The sequence below is a fragment of the Passer domesticus genome, chromosome 4 (genome assembly GCF_036417665.1).
Source record: "Passer domesticus isolate bPasDom1 chromosome 4, bPasDom1.hap1, whole genome shotgun sequence".
In the NCBI taxonomy this organism is placed as follows: Eukaryota; Metazoa; Chordata; class Aves; order Passeriformes; family Passeridae; genus Passer; species Passer domesticus.
In genome coordinates this window covers 54,076,609-54,103,350 of record NC_087477.1, presented here as the reverse complement: position 1 = coordinate 54,103,350, position 26,742 = coordinate 54,076,609, and the positions used below count along the sequence as shown (strand labels likewise).

At 35.3% G+C, this 26,742-nt stretch overlaps 1 long non-coding RNA gene across 5 annotated transcripts in view; it reads left to right on the top strand.

Moving 5' to 3' along the window:
• LOC135299240 (uncharacterized) overlaps positions 1 to 18,436 on the top strand; it is a 273,288-nt gene extending 254,852 nt beyond the window's left edge. For 3 of the 5 annotated variants that reach the window (XR_010361268.1, XR_010361264.1, XR_010361267.1), the window contains 5 exons: positions 11,842 to 12,042; positions 13,194 to 13,265; positions 14,158 to 14,208; positions 14,512 to 14,656; positions 15,780 to 18,436. This is a non-coding gene — a long non-coding RNA (uncharacterized LOC135299240). The remainder of the gene's footprint in view (positions 1 to 11,841; positions 12,043 to 13,193; positions 13,266 to 14,157; positions 14,209 to 14,511; positions 14,657 to 15,779) is intronic. The other 2 variants (XR_010361266.1, XR_010361265.1) reach the window with 2 other exon arrangements.
• Positions 18,437 to 26,742: the final 8,306 nt, after the last annotated feature.

Genomic DNA, 26,742 nt, shown 5'->3' with positions numbered 1-26,742 from the left:
ACTTGAATTGTGAATATTTTGTGATAACAAGTTTCTTCAGGCCTACTTCTTCAGGCTCTTTCCATTTCATGCTTTTTTTTTTCTTTCTGAACCTGGAATAGAAAAGACAGTAACAGCTGCCAATATAAGGTTCTAAACAATTGACATTTTAATATTTAACTCACATTCTAATAGGTTTGAATGATCCTGGCATGCTCAATTTGTGCTGAATCTTGTGACAGGAATTTTTTCATAATGACTGTTGGAATGAGATTAAAATGGCAGGAAAAATAGCAAGACTTTGCATCGTGAATTAAGTGAAATTAATATATGTACAGCTGCTCACCCATACACCACAATCTAGTAATTTTGCAGAAAGGTTTCCCTTATGGCATTTGCAGGATTCTCCCCCACAAAAAACATCCACTGGACATGGTGTTTTGTGAGTAGAGTTCAAATTCTTGTAACATTTATGCAGAATTCAGAAGTAACCTTGGGATCACCTTATTTGAGATGCCTTATTCATGAAAATTACAAATGGCTGTTTGGCCTAGGGCTTTTGAGAACGCTTTTAAAGAAGGCATAAAAATTAAAGAGATTCCTTTCAAAGGAAGGCATTCATGCTTAATGCTAAACAGACACTCCACATGCCAACAGTTGTAAGAATGCCAAAAATACAGGAATTGCATGGTACAAATGTCTGTGCATAAAAGAAAGAAATAAATTATAAGAAGATAAATATTCATTTTTGTCCTTGTGCTGTATGCAATAGGGAAAGAAGGAGGTGGAGCACAAGCATCATTGTTTTCCCAGGTGTGTGTCAGGTCTGCACAAGGACCAAAGTATTGAAGTTACAGCAAGTTGTTCAGACTACTGGCCTCACTTCTGGTTAACACAGTAGAGATGAGGGTGATTGGCATGCCTGGAGAGAGGTGGTCTCAAGTATAATTTTGAACTGTCAGCAAGGACTAAACTCTTCTTTCTCATCTTTAGCCTTAACATCTGTCACTAGACGGGAACAAGCTGACATATATGTAGCACTGCTTTCCTGCTAATGCAGCTGCAAGCTTTGCTGTTCCCCCTTTGCAGCTCATCCTTTTTTATCTTGTGCTTATACAAGCAATACTCAGCACCTCTGATGTGTAGGATTAAACCCTTAAAGCTGGCAGATTATATTTGTAAAACATAACTTCTGCAAAGCAGGGTGTTTGGTCTGTGGTAAGCTTATCCCACCGTCTTTAGTTAATTCACATGTATCCACATAGGAACTTTCAGATTAATATGTCTGTAGGGGTTATCTTTAGAGATATGAGCAACCAGATCAACCTCATATCTTCTGTGTTTCAGCACAATTAATTGTGAGTGACAGTCAGAGTGAGAATTACAGTGCACATGCTGAACACTTCATCCAAAGCAGAAGAAAGCAAAAAGTAGCAAAGGACACAGGAGCAATTACTAGCATGTTTGCTAAGCAATAGTGCCAAAGTTGAAATATCACTTCTGACCTCTCTACATTATTTGTATTATTATTATGTAACAATGGCAGACATGCCTGAAGTTCTTGATAACTTTTTTTCAGTTATTGTATCTTTAAATTTAATGTGGGTTTTTTGGTTTTTTTTTGAGGAGTTGGGCTCCAGTCGGGTATATTGGGTGGCTGTACCAATGCAGGTTATTCCTAAGTAATATATTGTCTTGAGAAAGAAATAAAATAGAAAAAAAAAAAAATAAAAACCCTTTCAGTCTGTAAAGCTTTACTTATGATGTGAATACAACCAGTCTTGTGTCCTGCCCAAACCCTAATGAAGCATTCTCAAGGCCTTTATGGTGTTTATTATCTGCATTTTATCTTCAAGTTAAATTGAGATAGAGCAGTGGTTTTTTTTTAAACAAAAAATTTAAAACGGGGAATATCCTAGAAAGACTGTTTTAAAGATGAATTAAGTTGCACATGAATGGTTGGGGTATTTACTCAGTGATTTATATCTGACATGCTTCCCGAAGCTAATACTCAGCAGGTGTCTTGTTTGCATTTGATAAAATGACACAGTGTAAGGTCGTGTGTAAGTTCTGTGTCAACAGCAATTATTTATATCTAGGTTAGGGTGTTAAAAGTATGTAAGGAGACTTTCATATAGCTTTTAAGGAAAGTTATCTTAAAAAATCCAAATAGTCTGATTCATATGCATGCTAAATTCAAAAAAATATTAATTTACAAAAACATCAATTTTCCTTGTTTGAAATCTTGACATGAGAATGAAAATCCTGTTAACTATTGTGATTAATTCATTTAAGAAGAGTTGCAAACACTTCTAAATAATTTGTATATCATATACAGTAGAAAAAATTGTAAATATTTCAGTGTGTCTACTTTATTGTGTAGGGGAAACTGTTCTTTTTAGACTTTTTGCTTCTATGCCATTCCATTCCTAAACACATATGCAAAAAATGGCTGCGAGTTGTTTTACAGATGCTCACTGATACTCATGGTGAATTTCAGAGAAGTTTCCAGATCTATTTTTTTATCATTATACTTTTGTCTGGTTGGCATATGCATGCAAAAAGTCTTCTCATAAGCAATTAACCGCTGCTTCAGGACTGTAATTGCATTTAAAAAAAATGAAATCTCTTACACGTTCCTTTTCAGAAAGTCCCAATTTATTTGCTCCCGGTTAGCATCTTTCACCAACACTTACTCTCCCTGCCCTTTCACAGTCTGTGTGGCAGAGTTGAGCTCTCCTCTGTCGTCCCACCTCAGCTGGCTCAGAACTGATCTCTCATCTGTACATCCACTGTCTTACACTGATCTCTTCTTCACCTCTCTGGTAGACATTTCTGCTCTTGAAGACTTTGCTCTCTAATTTCTCTTTGTATTTAGCTTAAAACTTACAGTCTCTGCAAATTATGTGTGGCCCAGAATGTTATAAGAACATAATATACTCTGTAAATGCTTGTGCTGTATCAGTCAACGTGTCATCATGAGTATTTTTTGATGTAATCTTCTCTTATTTTTCACTATTGTTCCCTGTACTTAGGTTTTCTATTAACTGATTTAGTTGTACTTTCATTTCCTTCTTTAATTATACTCAAAAAAAAGGTGTACCAAAAAATATCCAAAATATTTTTGGATAGAAGAAAGAAGAGAAGAAAGCAGAGCTAATACTTGGGGAATTTTTTTATCATTTAAAATCTTTAAGATACTTAAAATCATCACCATGATATTAATTTTGAAATACTGATCTTCTTGTAATATTTTAGTTAGAGAGACTAGCAAAGATGTCTGCAAAGAAAAAAAGTCATTAAAGAAACTCACTGAACATTATGTCATATTCATATTCCATGATACTTAATTCTGGAGATAGAAGGACACGGATGTCTCAATCAGTTATGTCTGCATTTCTTTATTTAAAAAAAAAAATTCAAAGCAGCAGATGGGTGAGACCCACTGTTTTTAAAACAGAGTGAGCAAGAAGTGATGTATTGAAATGGTTTCTGGCTTGGTCTGACAGCATCTCTGTGATTTAGTGTTTGATCCTGCATTCTGACCTCAAGCAAAACCCTCTTCATGCCAGTGGGAGTCTTATTTCTCTAGGAACTGCAGTATCTGATTCTTCACTATATGGTAAAATTCTGTGGTATTCTGGATCTATAAATGTTAACACTTAATATTTGTACATTTCAGAGCAGGTCTGTGCCTATATTTGCTGGAAAAGGTGACTGTTCAGAAAATCTGTATTTTTGCACTTGCTGTTATAAGGAAACAATAGATTTTTACAGTCTTCGGCTAAACAAATTCTGGAATGGGAAATTAAAGGGGAGAATAAATAAATAAATAAATAAATAAATAAATAAAACACTTCTCTTCATTGCACTATACTGGAGGCCCTGCTGCCTCCATCTGCATGGTCACATTCATGGCAATTTCAGAGGAATATGCGAGATGTCTGCACTGACATGCCAGCTTTCTGCATTCTTCCTGCCTTCCATCGCTCATTGCAACACTGCTGAACAAATTTTAGGATTCTTGCCTTCCATCTTTATCTCACCCATGTCTAGCTCTGAAATCTATATTAACATTTATCATGGTTCAAATTTGTTGTTTTTATGATAAAATTGTTGGGGTGTCCCTAGGCACAAGATTAAAATTATAAAATATTTATATTTCACCAGGAAAACAAGACAAAAACTGAAGACAACCAAAAAGGAGATATTGACACCTCATTCTGCTTATGATCAATATATGGAATTTTATGAATTTTCTTTATTTACTTTACAGTTTATAAGACAGCTGTGATATAATCTCAGTCTACATTCATTGCACGGCTGCACAAAAAGAATAAACCCTTCCCCATAGTTTTTATCTCTCTCTGGTAGGTAAATGGTCACAGCATGACTGAGATCCACAGTGATCTGCTCAAAGAACAAATTTAGATTACATTTAAAACATAAAAAAACCCAAAAAACCTACGTCATTTGGATTCTATTCCTTGGGTCAGGACCCCTTTTCTTTCTACATTCTTTGTTGCAATATTTTGGCTCAGAGATTCTGGATAAATCTGTTGACTTTGGGCTCGTAATTTGGCCCTCCTTACACAGACAGCTTACTCATATATGGTTGCATTCTTGATTTGACATCATTAAATTGTGAATGTTAAATAAATGTTTAGATGTTTGAGTGAAAACTTATTAGTTTAGCTCTTTTCTATGAGGCTAACTCACAGAAGAAAATCTCACAATGTCCTAGAATTACTGACTGTACTAAAAAAGGCCAAGGAAGGAGTGATATTCATGTCTTGGGACAGTCAGGGAGCCAAGCATCTTGTGTAGATTTTGTTACTATTATTGCATATTCCATCCTAAAGAAACTATAAAAAACCTAAAAGTACAGCAAAGGTTAAAGAAAAATATTTTTGTTTTATTTAATTCATCAGACTAACATTTATTTATCAAGTTCTTTATTTCTGTCACAAATAAGAAGATAGAAATAAATATACTATGAAAGAAAATCAATTTTAAAATCAAACAATTTACATCAGGGATAGAAAACAGTCAGCAAATGGTGGATTGAAGACATATACTGTAATTACAGCATTATTGTCAATAATTATAAAAAATACAATAAATACAATGTTTTATGAAAGATACAAAATGGGGGATGCTCAAAAGGGCATATCTTAATTTCTTTGGTACTACTACCAATGTACTCAGACACACAGAGGCGCACACAAACCCACAGACACATGCAGAGAAATCAACTTTTGCTTTGTTCTTGTATTGGAGACAAAATGGATTATAAACCCTAGTAACTAAGGTGCTTTTCAGCTGATTTAAAACTGCCAGAGGCCCTGCTAGCATGTAGTTTTGTACATGGATATTAATTCACCTTCCAGCCATCTTCCATACAGAGATTTACAAATAACAATGCTTCTGTCATCTGAGTGTGAGCTCTGATAAAACATATGTATGCAGTGATGATTAAAATGCTATTCCATTTTTGTTCTCATATTTTTCAATTACTTTTTCAAGGCTGCAATTTAAAACTATGTGATGTCGAACAAAAGTTTTGCAAACTAAAAACCTTTTGCCTTCTTTCACACTTTCCTGAGAATATTTCTTCACATTCATTGCTTTCAAATAGTAAACTGTATGAATTCACTGAAATAGGAAAGACTTTAGAAATAAAAATGCATATTACACACAATGTATGTGAAGATGTTTTAGAAGATAATTAGGTAAAGGCAATGCATTTTCTTGTGGACCTTCACAAGAAATTTTTTTCTTAAAAGACAACCCACACTGAATTCTCTAAACCCTTACTTTGTATAATACAGCAGCATACAGTATAGGAATACTCCATTCTTCCATGTAGATACAGGCAGAGCAGAGCAGCCTGCTTTGGTTTCTGTACATAGCCACCTTCTTTCCATTGACTAGTTATTTATGGCCAGGAGTGGCAGTGTAACCTCCCCCATGCCACACTGGGGTCTAAGAAATGCTTGTTAGACTTTGGCCTTGATGAACAACACCTGGGCTGGGCTCCTCTTGAGCTTACCAGAAACTGTCTGCTCCAAGGAACTAATGTTGTCTAATGAGCTTTAATGAAGAGCCTCAGAAACTTATTTTTCTCTCCTGAATAACAACCCAAGTGGAAAAACACTTTTATCTCATCAAAATTTTAAAGAAAGTTACCTACCCAAATTGTAGCCAGGATGAAAAATTATTGTGACTAAAGCCCACTCTTTTAGAACAGAATAAAAACTTTTGAGCCCTCCTGGGTGTGTTAGGCTGCAAGCAGCAAGCTCACTCTGAATGGGCACCTCTCAGAGGCAGCAAACCCTCAGGTTTGCTGCACTTGGAGAACCGACACCAAACACCACTGATGGAACCTGGCCTGATACCCCCATGCCTCAAGACTCAACTCTTTGCTGTTGAGAAGATGCAAAAGTGTCCAGTGTGAGTAAGTCACTGAATTTGAGGGGAATTTTTCACAGGTGTGTCTTGCACATGTTCCTTACATCTGTGTGTATGCAAGTGTGATTACTCTATGGCAAATGAGAGTTGCTCTCCTAGATTCTTAAGAATTTTGGATTTATTATTAAGTTACACTATGAGATACTGTTGTGCTTAGTAAATTCTATATGACTGTTTTGTTAAACTGTGTAACATAAGCTATTGATTAAGTGTTATTTGTGCTGTTGAAACTTTAGGCCCGGTTTAGCAAGGGAGGGTCTCTCTTATTCCTTTTTATCCTTACCTTCCCATCCCATTCTCCTTCCCCCTGCCCCCAGCCTCTACAAAGGTTGACTTTTGATTAGATTGATTGATTTTAGGTTTTAGGCTGTGTTTCCTTTGTGTACTTTAAGTATCTCTTAAATAGTAGAGAGAACTATTTCAATTAAATTTTTAATGCATTCACTTTTATATTAAACCTGCTTTTGCTGATGCCTTTGAGGTGATTCTTTAAGGGACCCTAGAACACTCATTTGTGACACCAGAGAGGATGGAATGTATGAGAACATTCTTCAAATATAATGGAATACATAAAATCGAAGATTGTGACTTGTGTGTATATAGAAAACATATACAACACTCCTATGGGATAATGTAAGGAACAAGTACTATTATGTGATAAAAAAAAATTGTATAGTTTAGCCAAAGATGTATGGGAAAAGTTGCATATTTCCTAAATAACCAACTCGAGGCTGATTATGTGTTTTCCTGAAAATTTTTCATCAACATTTGGTTCCAGGATGCTGATGCAAAATTTGAAACAAAAATGGCTCCTTTTGTGTCCACAAGGTAATTATTATGGTAGTTCCTCTGTTCTGTTGCTAATGTGGATCACATATACTTCTTGTAAATTGTACACTTGTTGTACTTCTCTTGGCTTTGCTCTGGGCATGAGGCATGGAATGGGTTTGAAGTAGTGGGCTGTAACAGTGACTAATAGCAGTATACATCCTCTGATCTCGAATAAAGGACAGTTAGCTGGTTCTGTTGTAGTTAAACACATTCCCCAAAGCAAAGGAGGTTTTTGCAGAGTTGATCAATATCTTGCATAACTGTTACAACAAAACTGGTCATACATAGTTACCAGTAATAAAAGATACTGTGAATCAAAAAATAATCAAACAGCATAATATGTTTTTTCACACCTATTAGGCACAGTTATAGTAGCAGTTTCAATAAAATCTTATGAATGGCTTGCTATTTATAGAAGCTCAACATATTTCTGTGCTACAAAATAATAAAAAAAAAGCTACAATATTTTGAACAGAAGTTTTCCTTTCCTTTACATATAGGTATTTAAATTACTAAGTTCTATTATGGACCATGGATTCCCTCCATCTTCCTATTCTTTGATTCAAAGCTTTCTTCTGTAAGCATTTAGCTGACACCACTTAGACAAGTTTTACAGGGCTTATCTTTAAAGTGCAGTGGATTTCAAGAAAAGATGGAAAAAGGAAGTGTTGAGTGGAGGGCTTTGAATTGAAAAATGTTTCTTTTTGGACAGACACTAATCACTGTATAGCTGTCTGCCCTATCTACATATCTACCTATTTATACACAAACAGTCACCACCTACCCCTTTGTGTTAATATACATATGTGTGTATATATATATATATGTATATATATACACACACCTCAATCTCAGCTCAGTTTAAATGCACTTGGATCCACAATGATTTAAAAGACCATTTTTTGCACTTAAATATAAATGTTTTTTCACTTCATTCATTGAGAGAATATCTCTACATAGATCTTATCCCCACAGAGATCTGTAGAGAGCGACTCAAGCCGCCTTCAGGTCCTTGGATTTTACCTACTGATCCCCAAATCATCATCTCTTCTATTCAACTCTCCTTATTTCCTTGGCCTGACTTCACATCCTTCACATGTGAGGCAGCATGTATTTACTTCTCCTGCCAGAGAGCACCATCAGTCTCTATTCTTAGACTGGGTTTTCCCACAAGTGCCCATGATGGGTTCAATGGGACTCAACATCTGAGATTCTGCACTTCAGCAATCTTTGGCAATGATTGTATTCTTAAAATTAAAAAAATCCTTTTTGTTAACAATGTGAAGACAATGCTTCTACTTACAAGAGAAGTAATTTTTCATGCTTTGTTTCTGTGTGTATGTGTGTGTCTGTGTCTCTCTCTGCACATGAGCAAGAGAGATAGAGGGAATGCATAAGTCAATCACCCGGTGTCCAAGTATGTCATAGTGACTGTAAGCAGATATTGGAGAACATATGACAAAATAGAAGCCTGGTGGAACTTCCTCCTTGACTTGCAATTTGTATTATCATATGTTACAGACCATGAAAACCTTTATTCTGTGAATGTCTCCAAATATTTTCTGAACCATTTACTTATGGTTCAGGCCTCCGTAATTTCCCCCAGAGATCAGAGAGTTCAGTAATATCTTATTTGCTTCATGAACAGTATCTCCTCTTTGTTTTAAACTAGTGACAATAATTTTTAGACTAAAATTTGAAACATTATTAATAATTATTCCCATTAAGCTTCTCATATGGTTGTTAATTTAGTTGATTTTTGTCCATCACCATAATTAAAGATTTTAAAGTACAGTAGATTTGAAAGAGTAACAGTGCTTCTGTTTGCTCATTGATCCTTTTTAGTTTTTACTGGCATCCATTTCCTCTTCACCATCATGTCATAGGCAGACACTTTCAATGAAGCATTCAAGATCTCTCTCTTGAATTCAGAGTCCTCTCTTCTTTCTATCCTCACCAATTACTGTTTTGAATGTTATTGGTTCTGTATCCTTAGCCTCTTCTCTGTGATTTCCCATTGTGCTTCCTGCAGTACCTACAAACACTCTCACCGGTATTAAAAATCTCCGTTTCCTCAAAGCTCTCTAGACTCTTCTAAATTCTCATCCTTCTCAATAATATTCTTAGTTGATCATAGCCTCCTACTGTCAACCTATTTGCATGAATTAATGCTGTCCCACTTCTTCAGTTCATGCTTCTTTATCATCTTACTCACTTACTGTCTTAGCATCCTGTGAATTTTTGTCTCTGCCTTCAAACTCATTCTAATCCTATCAATGGGCACTAAATTCTAAGACTTTCCTTTACCTACCACAAGATCCTGGTAGCCTTGTATAGAAGAGGCTCTTACATAAAGAATATTATCTCCATGGGTTCTGTACACAAAATTTCCCCTTAATCACCTGCTCTATTCAGCCTTGACTATTTGCACTTCAAAACACTTTATAGGCCTGTGCTTGGCCTAATCCACAGTCTCAGTGTATACTACTTACCACATGACCTCTTCACATTTCTGTGAAACTGTGTGAGAAAACCCAATGCTATGCTACAAGGACAGTACTATTAAAAATCTGTAATGCACAAGTTGTCTTGGTAATTTAACTTCAGTACTTTTTCTTTATTTGCAAAAGTGCACATCTTTCTTAGGCTGATACCTTAAAAATTTTTAATACTTACTTCTAGATTGCTTTTGTGGTGAATCTAACAGATACTTATAGGCAGGTCAGTGGAGCATGAAAGCAGCACAAAATTCATATGTGTATCATGAGGTCATGTTTGTCAGTGTGCTATGTTTAAAATAACACTTTTCAGTAGAACAGTGGATACATAGGGGAATGTATGCGTGAGGTCTTTTAGTAATAAAAAATACCATTGTAGTGTGCAGAATTTAGTATGCATTTCCTAAGCAAGCACAAACTTTTTTTTTCCCCTTGAAATATAAAATAGCCTTAAAAATCTTAAATAGCTTCCTTGGGTAACTTGAAATTTAAATGAAAGTTTTATCAAAGGGTTGGCAGAATATATTTATTCAGAGACCTCAGGAAATTACTTTTTCTTATGGCTCTGATTAAATATTTCATGACACTACATGCTTATTTATTTGTACTTGCTCTGTCAAATTAAAAAAAAAAAATCAAACAAACAAGCTCCTCTTATGGTAGTAAATACACTTCTTTTGAATATGGTCCCTGTCAAAATGAGAAGACCTGACCCAGGCAGACTGCTGAGTCTGCAGGGTGAATTGTCTCATGCTGAAAATGAACATGCAGGGGCATTCCTCACTGACAGCTTTGGGAGCTGGTTTGTTAATTTAACACTTGAAGAAACACATCGAAGACCACAGGCAATTTTTTGTACTGAAAGTAAGAGGAAGCATATCTAACTTCAGAGCTTCACATGGGTAGAGGATCAACAGTAGATAATACAAGCTGTTGTCTTTCCTATCTTTAAAATTAATGACCCCTTCCTTTTTCTTGCATAGATGTTGTAATATATCTTCCATGTGTGCATTTTTGATTACTAGATCTCCTGTAATTAAACACTGATGAACAAATCTTGCCAAAGGCTTAGGTCCATTCTACCAGGCAGTGTGTAGCTACCACAGCCAGCATCCCTTTTTTCACATCCTTTCTCTTCAAACTTTATTATTTATCTTATGAGTCTGCTCCTTAACACTCTTAAATCTGGAATTATTTTTTCTTGTATGTTTATTCATAACATAAAAAAAAAAAATTTGCTTAAAAGAAAACTAGAGTTCAAATCTTAATCTTCATATGTAGTGGAGAAAGGTCATGGTAGAGTCTGTGAAAATTCTATTAAAAATGAGCTCACAGGGTCAAAATTTCTTCAGTTTTCTAAAATATGTAAGCTTTATGTTATTTCTGGTTGTTAGTCATTTTGCTATGATTTTGATCCTAAATATATTGGCCTCTATGTTGTACAGTCATATGCTGAAAGAGAAACCATCTGAAAGATCTTTAAAACATTGTCTGATGCTCTTGACATGCAAAAAATTGTATGCTTTTTTATAACCCCACATGGAATCACTTCTCATAGCTGCCTCTGTGGGGACCACCTCTGGCTCTGTGTTACGGTAGATGGGATTACCAATTTCAACTTCCCTCTATAAAGTTCCTAAATCATCAATAAGATACTAAAAGAAAGCAATTAATCACCCCTGCCAATTTTAACAGGAAACAATTTTTATTGACAAATCATAAATGTTTAATATTAACAAATTTGAAATTTTTTTGGCTCTTGCAGCCTCCTGGAAGCTTAAAGGCATTCTCTGCCTGCTTTTAACTAGATGAGCAAGGGGTTTCTCCAAGTGTTTGAGATTTGTGAAAATGAAAAAAAGTATAGAAATTGGTGGAAGAAAGAGATATTTTGCATACAAAACTTTTAAACAGTATTAACTTCCAGCAAAATCTGGTCTTCATCCAGTGGAATTCACATGCAGCTCTACATTATTATCCATAAATTATGGTTTCTCTTCTAACTTCAATTTTTAGGCTTTTACTAAGTATTAATAAAATTTTCCCTCTTTTTTCCATTTCACAGATGACAGTTATTGTTGGGAAAACCTTTGCAGCTGGCAATTAATGGAAACAAATTTTATGAAATGGACTATTAAACCTCAAAATAATGATAAAGATAAAAGTATGAACAGTTTTATTAAACAATATTTAAAAAAAAACAACAATCTTGTGCTTTATGTTTATGTTCACCAAAGTAAAGCAATATATCACTGGACATAAAAAGGTGAGCAAGCCTTTAAAAATCAAAGTTAAGCAGAAAAAAAGATAATATTAAGTTGTTTTACTGGAGTTAATAAACTCTACATTCTGAGACAAATATCCTCAAGCCGTTTGTTTAAACAAGCATTAAGTTTAGCAGTGCTACACCATAACATGATACTCAAAATTAAACTTTTGCATCTCAAGTGACCTTTATTTGAATTTTATAGTTCATAAATTCTTTACAATGGTGCTCTGTGGAGTAGTTTTAATAAATCTTGATTGTGCTGTAAATGTTACAGCACATACTTAAAATGGCATCTCTAGTCCTAACAAACACAAGTGTGGAATGATTCCCCTATTCCTCATGGAGAATTTTGGTGCAGTATTTATGAAATATTGGAAAATATTACAGTAATGAGGGGGAAAGTACCAAAAGTAATCCCATCATACTGGAGAAGAAAAACATCGCCGATAAACATGTTTATCAAAGCAGGTGGAAAGCATACTGATTCCTCATATTCCAGTAGGAAAATCTTCTGCCACTTAGAGAGCTCCTAAAGTACTCTAGGATAGCTGGATAGAGACAGGATTATGTTTTCCATTTTCTCTTTAAAGACTTGTTTCCTGGCACAGTATCACATACATAGAACTCTAAACTGTGTGGTTGGTTTCACTGGCCCTAGTGCACTGGGAAAAGTGCACCTTGATAAAGAGTCTGCCCAATCTTATTTGTCTGTTTAACATGATTTTATTTTCATGCAAAGTGTCATTAAATAATATACTGAAAGTACCCTGGTAATGTGTTAAATCACCTACTTCAATATTTAATTATTTTTTTTTTTGTTGCTGTATATGCTCCACCCTTTAATCCATCTATTTGTTCACTTATTGGCTTCTTAACATCTTTTCATATATTGTAGTTATGCTTGATACAAAAATCATCAACTGTGAGCCATCATTTTGAGGCAGCCATGAAATCCTCTATCTTAACAACTTCCATCTAATAAGAGTTAATTTATAAATGTATTTTCTCATTCGTAGACATATAATTTAGTTTCTTGCATACATCTGAGAGCCTTTTCCTGTGTTCATAATTTTCACAATTTTTCTTTCTCGATCTCAGCTCAAACTTTTATCCTCACTGTATTTTTGTCTTTTCTTCCTTTTCCCCAGATGCAAGAACATGAAAAAAATCATCCTTTCTTCCTCATATAGTCTGTTAAAGGTGTTTCTACTCAGATAAATGTAAGCATTTGAAAGGAAAAGTTTTTAAACTTTGCTTTCTCTGTAGATGTTGCTATTGAAAATAAGCCAAGTTTTAAAAAACCCCACATTTCCATGAACATTAAATTATGGATTTTGAAGTCAGAACTCTAAGCTTTTACTTCTTTTAAGGATCTTATTCATAAAAAATGTACAAGTTAATGATGAATTAGTTAAAAGATAAGTACTGCCATGAATGTTCTGGTCCTTCCCTAAAATAAGCAAAATCTGCAAGATCTATAAAACTCTGTCTGTTTCTTCAGGGATGAATAGTGTGACTTTGAGAAAGTGTCATTCTGATAAATTAATTTGCTTATACTGAACAATATATATGGCACTTTGTGATGAAATAAAGATAATATATTAGATAGAGAGGTACAATCAAATTCAAATAATAAATGTTAAGGTCTGGTATAAATTATGATTGCAGAAATCTATAAGAAAAAGATTTTTATAAGTGGTTCTGTAAGAAAATGTATAATGCCATATGAATAAATCTGAGTTATAGACCCATTATTAGTACTAGAAATGGGTTTTTTTAGCAGTAGTTATATGTTGATCCTTGAAGACTGTTTAGTAATGAATGACAAATCCAAAATATGGTCTATTTTTGCTAAGGATAGAAAATATGCAGATGAAAGTATCTGAGCAATTTAAAGAAGACAGAGGTTAATAGTCTCTATAATTGCCAGAACCTGTGATGAGTACTTAAAGCAAACAATCAAGTTGCAATATAGAGTATCTATAAATTACACCAAGGTATAAGGAGTGGGAGTTGTTCTACTACATTGCTTTGATGATATTGCCTATGATTACAGAATGTGATTTTTTTTTTCCATCTCTGTCTAACACTTTACATTTACTCTGTAAACAGCTAAACACATCTGAAAGGATTGTGGACAGCAGAACATGATGTTTAGTGAAGGTGAGACAATCAAACTATCCTTATTTTGTTTTCTAGATGCATTTATAGTTTTTTTATGTCTTGTAGAGGGAATTCTTGATATTTGAAAGTTTTTGGTGTTGCACCTTTGATTTTAGGTTATGTCACATAAAATTTTTAAATGCATCATCCTAAGAATTTAGTATATTATACATTATGATAATGATTGATAATCCATTGGTCTCAAGCATTTAATTTATACTTTCTGAAACAAGGATTGTATTGGATTTGGAAATTAGAGGACACTTTTAAACTCTCTCAGCTGTCTTTATTTTTATTATTTAGAGGATATCATTCAGGGAAAGCTCAAGTCCTATTGGATTCTGAATGTGCAAAAGGCTATAGAAAAAGTTCTGGAATTCTCTTCAGTCCTGAAATAGGGAAGACAGAAGTAGGAATGGAGGCATAAAGAAGCATTTTTTTATGGACAGTAAGTATCAATTGAGCTTTCTGCTTAATCAGGGCAAAAATTAGTCACAGATTAACTACTACACCATGACAGTGATCAAGCTGCTTGGCCAAACCACCCCAGAGCCCAGACTCTGAGAAGTTTAGCCTTGTGCAGATTTGTGTGGTTATGAACCAGTTCTAAAATAACCTCTGAATTAGGAACACCCATGATGCAGCATTTTTCTTTGTGAATACCTTTCAGACAGAAAAGCAAAACTCAAGTTGCACTGAGAAGGGTTTTCTGTGAAAAATCGTGCTGACTGTTACCCAGTTGGCATTCTGACTGCAAACTGGATAACATCCAGATAAGTCATCCTCTTCTCATGTATAACCATCACCTGAAAAACATACATTCCAAAACACATGCAAAGATTTATAGCAAAAAGAGATCACCTAGAACAATGTATTAGGCTTAAATATAAGCTATTCCCAGCTGAAGTGACATATGAACGTAGTTTTCTGAAAAATAATGATGATGTCATTAAAGAAGAAAAAAATGTCCAGTTCCAGTGCAGTTTTCTACATCTTGCTTCTATCTTATTAATTGAACCCAGCATCATGTCCTTCTTTAAAAAGACTATCTGTTTTTTGCTTTGAAAATTATTTTGGCACATATTTTAAAATAAAAAATGAGAAAGAAACCAATGAATTTCAAATAAATGTTTTCTGTCTTTTGGATGTCAACAGAATTTGGTTAGTAGAAGTTCCTCCAACAGAAAGAGGAAAAATATCGGACATTGGAAAACTAGGCTGTAACTCCTACTTTCCTAAGTGAAACAAGGAGATGCACATCCATGAGCAACAACAGAGAAGTCAATTACCTATGAATAATTTCATTTGGGTGTAGATGTTCCGCTAGAGACTGAGGTTACATAACTCTATGAAATCTGTCCAGGTTTGACACACATTCCAAAACACATGCTATATCCTTCACTTCATCATAAAATTTGCAGAAGTCCACTGGAGCTACACATAAATATTGCATTGCTGTGTTTTAACTGGGTACTTCATATTCATTGTGACAAGGGGATAATTCAACTTGCTCTGCATAAAAACTGCTCCTGACTACATTTCAAGTTTCCTTTCTTCTTCTACCCTAACAGATTTCCAAGACGAAGTTCCTCCAAGCACAATCTTCATTCAGAGCTCAGTTTCTGGAAGCTTAGGGTAGGCTTGTGATTACTTCTCTTGCAATTTTTGAGCACTGAAAAGCTAGGTGTGCTGAAAAGGCTTGTGTCGTGTTAAATGTGATAGTGGTCTTGAAGTATAGAAAAGATTGCTGCAGTGAGGAAAGGGATAAACTGCTTTCCATATCTGAAATGTGTGTGAAAGAAAATAAATTAAAGCAAGGTAGATTAAGCCTGACATACCTCGGAAAAATTTCTATCTTTAAGGACCATATTGCTTTGGAAAAGTGTGGAAGCACCATGACTGGATGTTAGACAGTATCTGTCAGGCATGAACGAGGTGCACTTGATTTTGGCTTGAGGAAAGAAATGGAGTAGATAATTTCCTAATGTTCCTGCCAGCTGTGTTTTCTATTATTCTCTGTGACTAGACATTAGAAAGAAATCATGTGTGATTTATCTATGTGCCAATGGATACACTAGTTTCTTTCCATTTCAGTGATTAATTGTTCTAATGTGAGGCTCCCAAAATTTTATACTAAAACTAGTGAGACTTTTGCACAGCCAAGAAGTTGTTAAAATCTGACATCCAATTCCACTTTAAAACTGAGTTCAACCAAATGCTTCTAATGAAACTTTTTCAAGTTTCTTACACAAATTAATAAAATTTGATTATTTTTTGGATAGGTGAATAAGTCCTTCATTTAAATTACAAATTCTGTTTTATGTTTTTTCAGATTTGAAAAAAAAAGTTTAATTATTTATGAATGCTATTGTCACTGCTGACAACATCATCTCCAGAGACTGATACTAACAGATATGTACAAGTATAGTAAAATACTGTATCTCATTTATGAGTGATTAGACCAGATTGTTGACTCAAGATGGGACAAGGCTATTTTTCTAAATAAGATTGTATAACATGGTCACTCGTAATGTTTTAGATTTTTAAAAATATTTTGAATTTTTTTTTCTGATACAACAAAACTTATATTTTCATTTATTCATTTGTAGAACTTGCACAACATCATAGTTTCTATGAAAGTATCATACATTTACCTGGATAATTAATTTGCAAGAGGGAGGATCTGGTCCAACAAGCAAATTAAACAAAGAGGTAAACCTAAGTAATTCGGGAAGGGATGGAAGGAGGGAAATGAGTGATAATTCAAATTTGCAAGGCAAATTCATGGCAAATGACAACTGAAGGTTACGGTAACCTTGAATAAAATTACTCATACAAACATATATTACGAGGATATTTCTCTTTCATTGTTTCCCTGTCAAATACTGGGAATGTTTCACTTTTCTGAAAAGAGTTTCTGTATTGTTAACAATACAAGTTCACCCTATACATAGGTTCTGGTAGTTTCCCTTTGTAGTGCTGGGGGTACCAACACAAATTTGTTTTTTGTTCAAATTCTGATCTTCACTTTTTTTATCTTCTAGACTTCAACATCCAGTACAGAATAAGTCTTTTATTACTGTTAATTTATTTCTAAGTCATAACATTAAGAACTACATTGATATTAAGTGTAATTGCATCACTTCCTTGAAGAAAGACACTTTCTGTGTCTCTAAAGAACCTTGCATTTTCCAACAAGGAAAACTGGATGTTGCAATTGATCAGAGAGATGTGAAGACTATACCATTTCTGTTGCTCATTCTTATATCAGGAGTAGTGTATTAATGGCTCTGAGATGAAGAGTCATAGGCTGTAGGAACTACTAACATAAATTTTACTTTACAAGCTGGATCTTTGTGTGGCAAGGTTTTGGTAGTGGGGGGATACAGGAGTGGCCCCTCTGAGAAGCTGACAGAAGCTTTGCTCATGTCTGACAGAGCCATTCCAGGATGGGCTCACTGCTCACCAAGGCTGGGCCCTTCAGCCATGGTAGTACCATGATAGCAGCCATGATAGGATATTGAGGAAGGAAACGAGTTATTGCGCAGATGTAATTGCAGCCAGAGGAGAGAGGAGTGAGAATATGAGAGGGCAATAGCTCTGCAGACACCAAGGTCAGTGCAAAAGGAAGGGAGGAGGTGTTGCAGGCACAAGAGCAGAAATTCCTTTGCAGCCCCTGGTTAACAGCACAGTGAGGCAGCTGTGCCCCGCCGCCTGTGGAGGTCCATTGGGAAGCACCTGTATCCCTGAAGAGCCCCATGCTGGAGCAGGTGGATGCACAAAAGAGGCTGTGCCCCTTTGGGAAGCCCACTCTGTAGCAGGATTCTGGCAGGACCCACTGAGCCATGAAGAGAAGGTTCCACACTGGAGCAGGTTTGCTGTGGGACTTGTGATCCAACAGGGGACCAGCACTGGAGCAGCCTGTGCCTGAAGGACTGCAGCCTGTGGAAAGGACCCCCACTGGAGAAGCTGGTGGACACTGTGTCCCATGTGAGTTTCCCCCACGTTGGAGCAGGGGAAGAGTGTGAGGTGTCTTTCCCCTGAGGGGGAAGGAAATATGTGATGAACATTGCTTTCATTCTGCACGTTCCTGCACCGCTTGGAGAGTGGTACAAAATTCTGGACTGACGTTTAGCTTAGGAAGGTAGGAGTGGAGGAAAGATGTTTTAAGACTTGGTTTTATTTCTTGTTATGCTACTCTGATTTTATTGGCAATAAATTCAATTAATTTCCCCAAACTGAGTCTGTTTTGCACATGATAGTAACTGGTGAGTGATCCCTTCCTGCCTTTATCTTTGTCCCAGGGGCTTTCATTCTGTTTTCTGTCCCCTGTCCAGCTGAGGAGGGGAGTGATAGAGAAGCGTCAGTAGGCATGTGGAATGGTCACAAGGTCACCCACCACAGTCCCTCACTACTTAAAAAATAAAGGTCCAGAGAATGAAACTTAACTTGTGACAAAAGGTCTTAATGAATTCAATCTTTTCCCAGAGTGTGTATAAAAATCCTGTTTCTGAAGTAATTATAGGACTTTGAAAGTAAGTCATTCCATGTAATTTATTATTTTACTTTCATTTCCATGGAACTTATAGACTGGGCAAGAAAAAAAAAATCAAATGTGAAATAAAAAAGGATAAAATTTTCACTTTGAATATTTCTTTTAGTAACTGGAAAAATCAACGTGTTAATTTAAGATGTGGAATGCATTAACTTATTTATATCTACAAGGTCACTTAAAAGTGGTGTAATTCTAATTTGAGACAGTAAAACTCTTCTGGCTAAAAGTAATACTGATTTCAAAATATTGCCAGCTCTTCCTATGCTTATTTGAGCTGGAAGAAGAACCTGTCCTCCAAAAGAAGGACTTATAGATATTTAAAACAAAAAATAAATTAAAAAAAAGAGATAAAATAGTTATGTATTTCTGATATTTAGGGAATATCAGAAAAATATTCTAGAAAAATTGAATTACTTGAGAAAGTTTGATTTAGGCATTTTGAATTGACTCTTACTCGTCTTTGGGTGGGAGAACACCAAGAGAGGTGTGCATGCAGAAACCTCAGGGGTAAGTCCTTTGGGATGGTATCTCCAAGAACACAATTCTCACACTAGAAGCTCTGAAGCATGCAACACCCAGACACTGATTTGTTCTCGAGTATGATGGAAGGTCTTCAGTTAGTGGATGACAGGTACCTTTTTCCATTTGTCACTGTGTTAAACTAATGACTTCACTGTCTCCTGCATTAGAGATTTATGGCCCTATGACTGGTACTAGATGTATCAACAGAATTGACCTCGCCTCTAAAAAGAGCCATGCAGTAGCAAAAAAGCTGGAGAAAGTGGACCTGGCTATAAGAGGAACAGCAACAGATCATTGTTTTATCTTGTGTTTTTCTGAAGAGAAGTATAGTGTCTCCCTTTGAGAGACAAAAGATCAGCATTCAGCTTGTGCCAGATGATAGCCTGAACCTTAGCTATTTAGAGGTAGATTAGAATTAGTTGGGGAACAGGAATGTATCCACTGTATTTGAGCTGGTTTCACATTGCTGGGAGGGAAAAAAAGAAAGTTTTGAGCAATTATTAATTAGCTGGTAATCCTCATCCAGCACAGACTGTCTTGTTGCTGCCTAACATGCAAAAGTGTAAATATGGAGTTTCAGAAGACTTCTTCATTGTAAAGATGCATTTCTACTGACTATCATGTAGTGATTTATTCTGCACTGCATGTACTCCAGACTAAGAATTTTCCTTGCTTAAACTATTGTCTATTTTCCATGCGCAAACCTGCCCCAGTTTTTGCATGCACAATTACATTTTTTTATAGGTAGTACATTTTAATTCTATATAAAACATCACCTTAAATTATTATTCTCATTTCTATCCAGTTGCAGAGAAAATGATAAGAAAAATAAATCAATGTCTGATAATATGCTATAAATCTTGGGGATTTCTGGTGGGTTTAAGAGTGTCCTTGTAAAATAATGTTCTGATTGCACAGAGAAGTGTCAGCCTGGGTAAATTATCTGAATAAAAGTGACCAATAGATGTTAAGATAGTTATTCTTGAGGTCACCTTGAAAGCTGTACTGGAAACAGGCTCAGTCCCAGTCTCACATTAAAACCCAAGAAAGTAGAACTATTTAAACATGCCTTCCTTCTGTTTCTTGGGAATTTTTGTGGGCTTTTTTTGGGGGGGTTTTGTTTTTTGGTTGGTTGCCTTTTTTTTTGGTTTGGTTTGGTTTGGTTTGGTTTTTTTTGTTTTGGTTTGGTTTGGTTTGGTTTTTTTTTGTTTTTGTTTTTTTTCTTTTTCTTTTTCTTTTTTTTTTTGGGGGGGGCTTTTAAATTATTTGGTAGGAGGTTTGGTGTGGTTATTTCTAGTTTACTTTGGCTGGTCTTTTTTTTTTAATTTGGGTTGGTTTTTTTTATAATAGGAAAACACTAAAGGGTGGACTTTGACTTCAACATGCACTATAAGATATTGATAAATTATACTTTCCTAGTGTAACCTTAGGCTTGTCAGTAAGACAGAATTGATGCTTTGGGCCCTAAGGTCAAAACAGTCTTTCTGTGAAGGACTTGAAATATGCAAATAAAAAGTACCAGATCAAAATATTACCAGGTATGAAACAGCAGACAGTGGCAGAATACTGTTGGTGTTAGATAAATGCAAACAACTTATCTTGAAGATCAAAAATGCAAGCTTTTGCTGCCCAGCTATGGAATAAGGACTCAGCTCTTCTCTATTTGCCTCTACAGCACCTCTGCTGTTGTGGATTTATCTAAATATGATTCAAACCAACCTCTCTTTCTAAACCAACTGATGGTGAAAAAACTGAAAATCCTTAGTATTTCTACTCAAGTATCCTTATCAAATCAAACCTCTTTCACTAATCTTAAGATATCATGCCTACAGAGATGAAATCTTCCTACAATTTTCCCTAGCAAATATGCTCTTTGAAGTAGTTTCAGAGCAAATCTGAGTGCTCTCTTTGTGCATAAGATTCTTCAATCAGATAAGAAGTTACAGAGCAATTTTAAGAAATATTTTTGCACTTTTCAATATGAAGATGTACAAACCTCTCTTGTTAGTCTCTGCTCTGATTATGGATCTATATTCATTGCTTTATATGGCTACATAAAGAAAACAGAGTATGTTTTACATGTAACCATTGTAGTTCCATAATACGCATGTAAGAAGAGGGAGGTTATATGATTCCTCCACCACATTCTTATTGTTTCCATTAAGCCTTAAAAAGTGAAGATAAAGCAGTGCAAAATAAAAAGATAACTAATGCTGCAAGATAAAATGTGACCTTTCCTCACTGCACAAAAGAATATTTATGGTATTCAGAGTCACAGAAGCAGAAGAGTAGATGTGGCCAAAATAAGATGTAGCCCACATTCATACAGTGAGATAGGATCAAGCAAATGTAGACCATCACCATCTGTTGTTGATAACATGTTTTACCAAAACAGAAAATTACAATAAAATATCAAAACATTTGGACAATGTCTACAGAAAGTGCTTTCTCTCCTGGAGAATTCTCATTCCTAGAATCCAAATTAAAAATATTTTTCATACATGGGGAAAATAGATCTGATCTCTGGCTCTGTCATTTAACCAAATGATCATGTGTTATCCATCCACCTGGATGCCACCACTTTTCTTTGTGCCTTTTGTTAACCAAATGTTGGCAGTTCATGGCCTTGTGTCTCAGGCTCCCACCCAAAGCTCAAACTGCAGCTTGCAAACAGATCTACCTGCACCAGATGTACTCCGCAACACTTGTAACTGGCCTAAGAGAATGAAATAATATGATCAGCTCTTAGGAAAACCAATAAGATGCTACTATCTAAACTTCTAGATATTTTAGAATTCAGAAATTCATTGAGGACATTAAGAAAAATCAATATGTGCATTTAAGTGAATAGTTATATGAAGGAAAACTACTATAACTGTACTATAGTGTCTAATTTTTGCTTTTTAGTGCAAGGTTTGCTTTTATTTTGGATATTAGGGGCAAATTTGAGGGGACAGTTATGTTTAGTTAGAGATCAGGAATAAATAAAGCTTATGCTTTATAGAGTTATTTTCTTAGTGAAAAAACAGTTATTTTATTTTCATATTCTTAAATATATTGTCATCTACACTGTTATTTCCTGGTTAAAAATGAATTTATTACAGATTTTACTCCAGAGAGCTTCTACAGATGCAATTTTGTTTCTTTGTTATCAGAAAGACTTGAGAACAGATACTATTGAATGCTTCAATCTTTTTTGAGTCTTTCTTAATCTTCTCCACTGTTAAGCAGCTAGCCTGTGTTTTGATTTTCTCTTTCTGCATTTAGTGAACCTTATCTTGTTTCTTTTTATGTCACTGTGCTTTTTGATCTTATCCCTAAGGGTCTTGAGCTGTTCCTTTATATTCACATTAAAACCTATAATCTTCTTTCCACTTTTTGTTTGATTCTTTTTGGATTTTCAGGTCACTGGAGAAATTCTGATGTCTCCACAATAGTTTCTTACTATTCTGCCATTCCTTGCTTCACTTGCAAATAACTTACCACTATGAATTAAATACCGTCTCTTTCAGTAAATTCCAGCAGTGCTGTGTTCTTGTACCCTTTAAATTTTTTCTCTTCCCAGTAGGCTGTCTCCTGTACTCCAGGAAAAGGTGGACTTTGCCTTCCCCCTCAGCCACCATTTTCTGCTTTTTTACCTTCACACTTCATTACTTCTCACATATTCTTTGTAATCTTTCACAATTTCATTTTCTGATTGTACCTTTGGTTTACATGTTCTATCATTTTAGTTAGTTGAAAGACGATCTTAAAAAGGAGCATCCTTTAATCTCTAAAACAATATTGCCTCCAAAATATACTATGCACTAGCCGTGTCATCCTACTTTGCCCTTTAGATATGTCTGAAAAATTACAATCTCCTTCTGTTACAAGGCTTTAATTAAAAACAAAAAAAAGGTTAACCATTTTCTCTTCTAGCTTATGTGGAATATGTGAATTCTTTGCAGTTATGATCCTTTTATAAAACACAAATAATTTAGCAAAATTCTCTCCTTTCCATGAACTTGTGAAAAATGCACCTTTAATATGTAGTTCACCTTTCTTTTTCTTACATCTGTCATTCTTAGGAGATGGTATCTCTATATCAGTAATGGACCTCTGTGGTATAGCTTTCCAGGATGACATTTTCATTGTGTTTTGGCTGTGTTTTAACAGTTCTCTCTACATGCTCCCATATTTGGACAGCTGTGTTGTAACACCCCAAGGACTGATCTCTTAGTTGACCCTCTCATAATTGTGATTCACCTCTGCCTAAATTTAGGCAGAAAATGGGCTTTTGTGCTGATTTCTTTTCCTCTCTCTTCACTTCTGAGATTTTATCACAGATATGGGCTATTTTGAAATCTCCTCCCCTGTGTGCAAAGATCTTCCTCTTCCTATAAACCTTTTTTTGCTCCCTCCTTTGTGTAATGCCAGACGTCATGACACCTATATACTTTCATTAGTTGTTTGAAATGTTCACCTCCAAGTCCTCTGTCTCTATGATCTTTGTCACACTGAGCTGCTGTCTTCTGTTCCACCACTCTGCTCTCAGATTCTCGGAGTCTCTTTTATACTGCATAGGATTCAATGTAACAGTAGCATCTGAAGGTGCATCTAAATAAGTAGCATGGTGAAGAAATCCAGAGGGATGGGGATACATTGCTTGTCTTTCTGAAATAGCCTTTTTATTATGGGTACAAGCAGGAGCACGTTCCTGAGACAATGTGTTGTCTGCACTTTAAGGTAGCCAAGGTCAGGACCTTCCAAAAGACCTTTAGGTAATGATTTTTCTTTGCAAATGATCTTAGGTGGCAGTACAGGCAAGAAGCAATCTAGGATTGATGTTCCTATTTTAGACTGTTCCACGTGTGGGCACGTTTTCTTTCAAGAAGAGGTAATAATAGAAAACTAAGAATAGAATGAGTCAGAACAAAATTAAAATGTAACCTTGACTTTCTTGCCTCTTAGTCCTTCAGGAAATCACATGTGGATTGTACAGATTGCTGGGTATTTTGTACATTCATTCACTTTGAGTCCTTTTTGGGAAGCAGAAGTCATTATGTCTTTTCTGTTGCAGAGAGAGGCAGCTGAATCCAACCCTGGAAGCACTGGAATAGGCAGAAACTCAGGAGAGAATATGCTTCATATACCTCTGGGACAGAATAATTATAGGATTTGTAATATGCCTTTCTCTCCTTTCTATATTCAGTTTCTGTTTACTGCAGTGTTTGGCCACTGGTCTTCTAGAACCACGTACTGGGTGCAATAAAAAAGACAGATGTGGGCCAAGAAGAACATAATTTTAAAATGCATAATTCTGCAGGCTATACAATTTTCTCAGTTTCTTGTGTTTTGGTGGTTTGTTGTTGTTGTTGTTTGTTTTTTTTTTTTAAATTTTATTACTGAGTGTGCCACATCACTATATTTTTAATTGCAATGAATAAGACTTTCTCTTTCTAATGTATAATGCTATATTTGATTAGGCATTGTATTTGGCAATGTTTACCTTGCTGTGATCATGTGTTATTCTGACTGTTAAAGTTGTGTCAGCAAACTCAGTATTTTCAATCTTAATTTCATAAGCCCCACTTTTTGCAGGTGTGTAACCTGATCACAATACGTTTCTTCAGGCAAATAGTTCTCTAACATCTCACCACAAAAACTTTTATTTATTTTAATTAAAATAAAACATCAATTTAATTTTGAAATATTTTTATATTAACCATACCAAACTAGAGATAAATTATCCTTGCTTTCTTTGAAGTTTTTGACCTTTCCCAAAGGTCATTAAAGGGGTTCAAATGAGTTGTTTAAACACACTCAACAGATATTTTAACATTTGTCAGTACTTCCATGTTTATAATGCATGATCTCATGCAAATTGGACTATTTTACATCAAAATTAATCTTTTAAATATATTATGGTACTGCAATTCATGCTGATTTTGATCCATACAGAAACCAACCTTTCTAGGGCATTTCAGAAGTTGTCACAGCTGTCTAAAAGAGAACGGTGCAGTTTAAGATGAGTATATTCAAGAATCAGACCCTGGAAATCTCCATTCAGACTGAGGCCCCACTCTTCAGTCACACACCTGAGACTCCTGCGAGAGAGAACGCTGACTGTATATTTTGTTCCTAACTACCTAGTGCATGACAGTGGCAGAGCAATCACTCTGAGCAGCACCTGGGGTGCAATTTGCCTCTGTTACTTGCCCTGAGTGTTATGTGCTTACAGAGAAACCTGTTCCCTGAGAGTGGCAGTGTCTGGTTCCTAATTGCCAGTAATGCCCTAGTTCCTTGTGCTTGTTTCCAACCCAGATGAAGTCAACATTACTGGCAGTGTTAGAAGTATTATAAAATCTCCACTATAATTCCTCTTTAATTAGCATCCTATTATCTTAAATTGCTTCAACACTTTTTTTCTCTAAATCTCCTCCATTCTTTCAGTAATACCTTTTTTTTTTTTTTTTTTTTTTTGTAAAATTGCCTCGGTATTTCCCCACTGGTTGGATCTACTACAGTTTTTATACTTTGTCTTTTAATAGCTTATTCAAAAGGATAGAAAGGCTCAATGGGCTCCTGGTAGAGTGCAGTAATATCAGTGTTTGTATTCTCAGGGTTTTTCTTTCTCTGGAGCATAATGGTTGAACTAAGTCTTGCGGTGAAGAGCAAACCCACTGGGCTAATGGCAATAAACTTGAAAACAGTGAGAGGCTTGTTCACTCAGGTTCAATGTGTGAATAGCTCTGCACAACTCTAATTAGGACCCCGGTTCTCAATAGGTAATTAAATATCAGTTTGGTTATCCAAGTGAAGGGATTAAGGTGAAAATGTACCATTCACATTTTTAGTAGAATAAAAAGTTCTGCATTTCTTTTGGTTGACTGGCATTATAGTGAACTCTGTCAGAAATACCTTTAAATGTGCCATTGTGAGGCAGAAAATTGAAATGTAGCACACTGCCTGCAAGGAATCTCTCATGGCAATGACGTGGTTACTGAATAACCTAAAGCTGTCATTTTGTCTTTAAGGAAGATATCCCTTAGCCTCTGGAAAAGTGAGCATTATTGTGTATCAATAAAAATAAAATTAGTGCCATTATTTTAGCTGGTACTTTGTCTGTTTTGACTTTCCTCCCTCACTCTCTTACCCTCAGTTATCTCATGTATAGCTGAATGCACACTGCAATATGGGGCATATATATTTGTACTTTAAGGACTGTTATTCAGATAGAGGTGAATGTTTAATTTTAGTAATCTAATCACCTAAAGCAGGTACCTTGGATTCACATATTTTATGAGGTTTTAAACCTGTGAAATACCTTTGGCTATACCCACCAATGTCTTTGAAGTTTCTTTGCTTCCCAAGGCTAAACCCCAGATCATTTTTCCCTCTGAACATAAATATTTCAGAATTTAAAATACTTTAAAAATCTTTTTAGGCACTTCATTTGTATTACTGCTTTCTGTCAA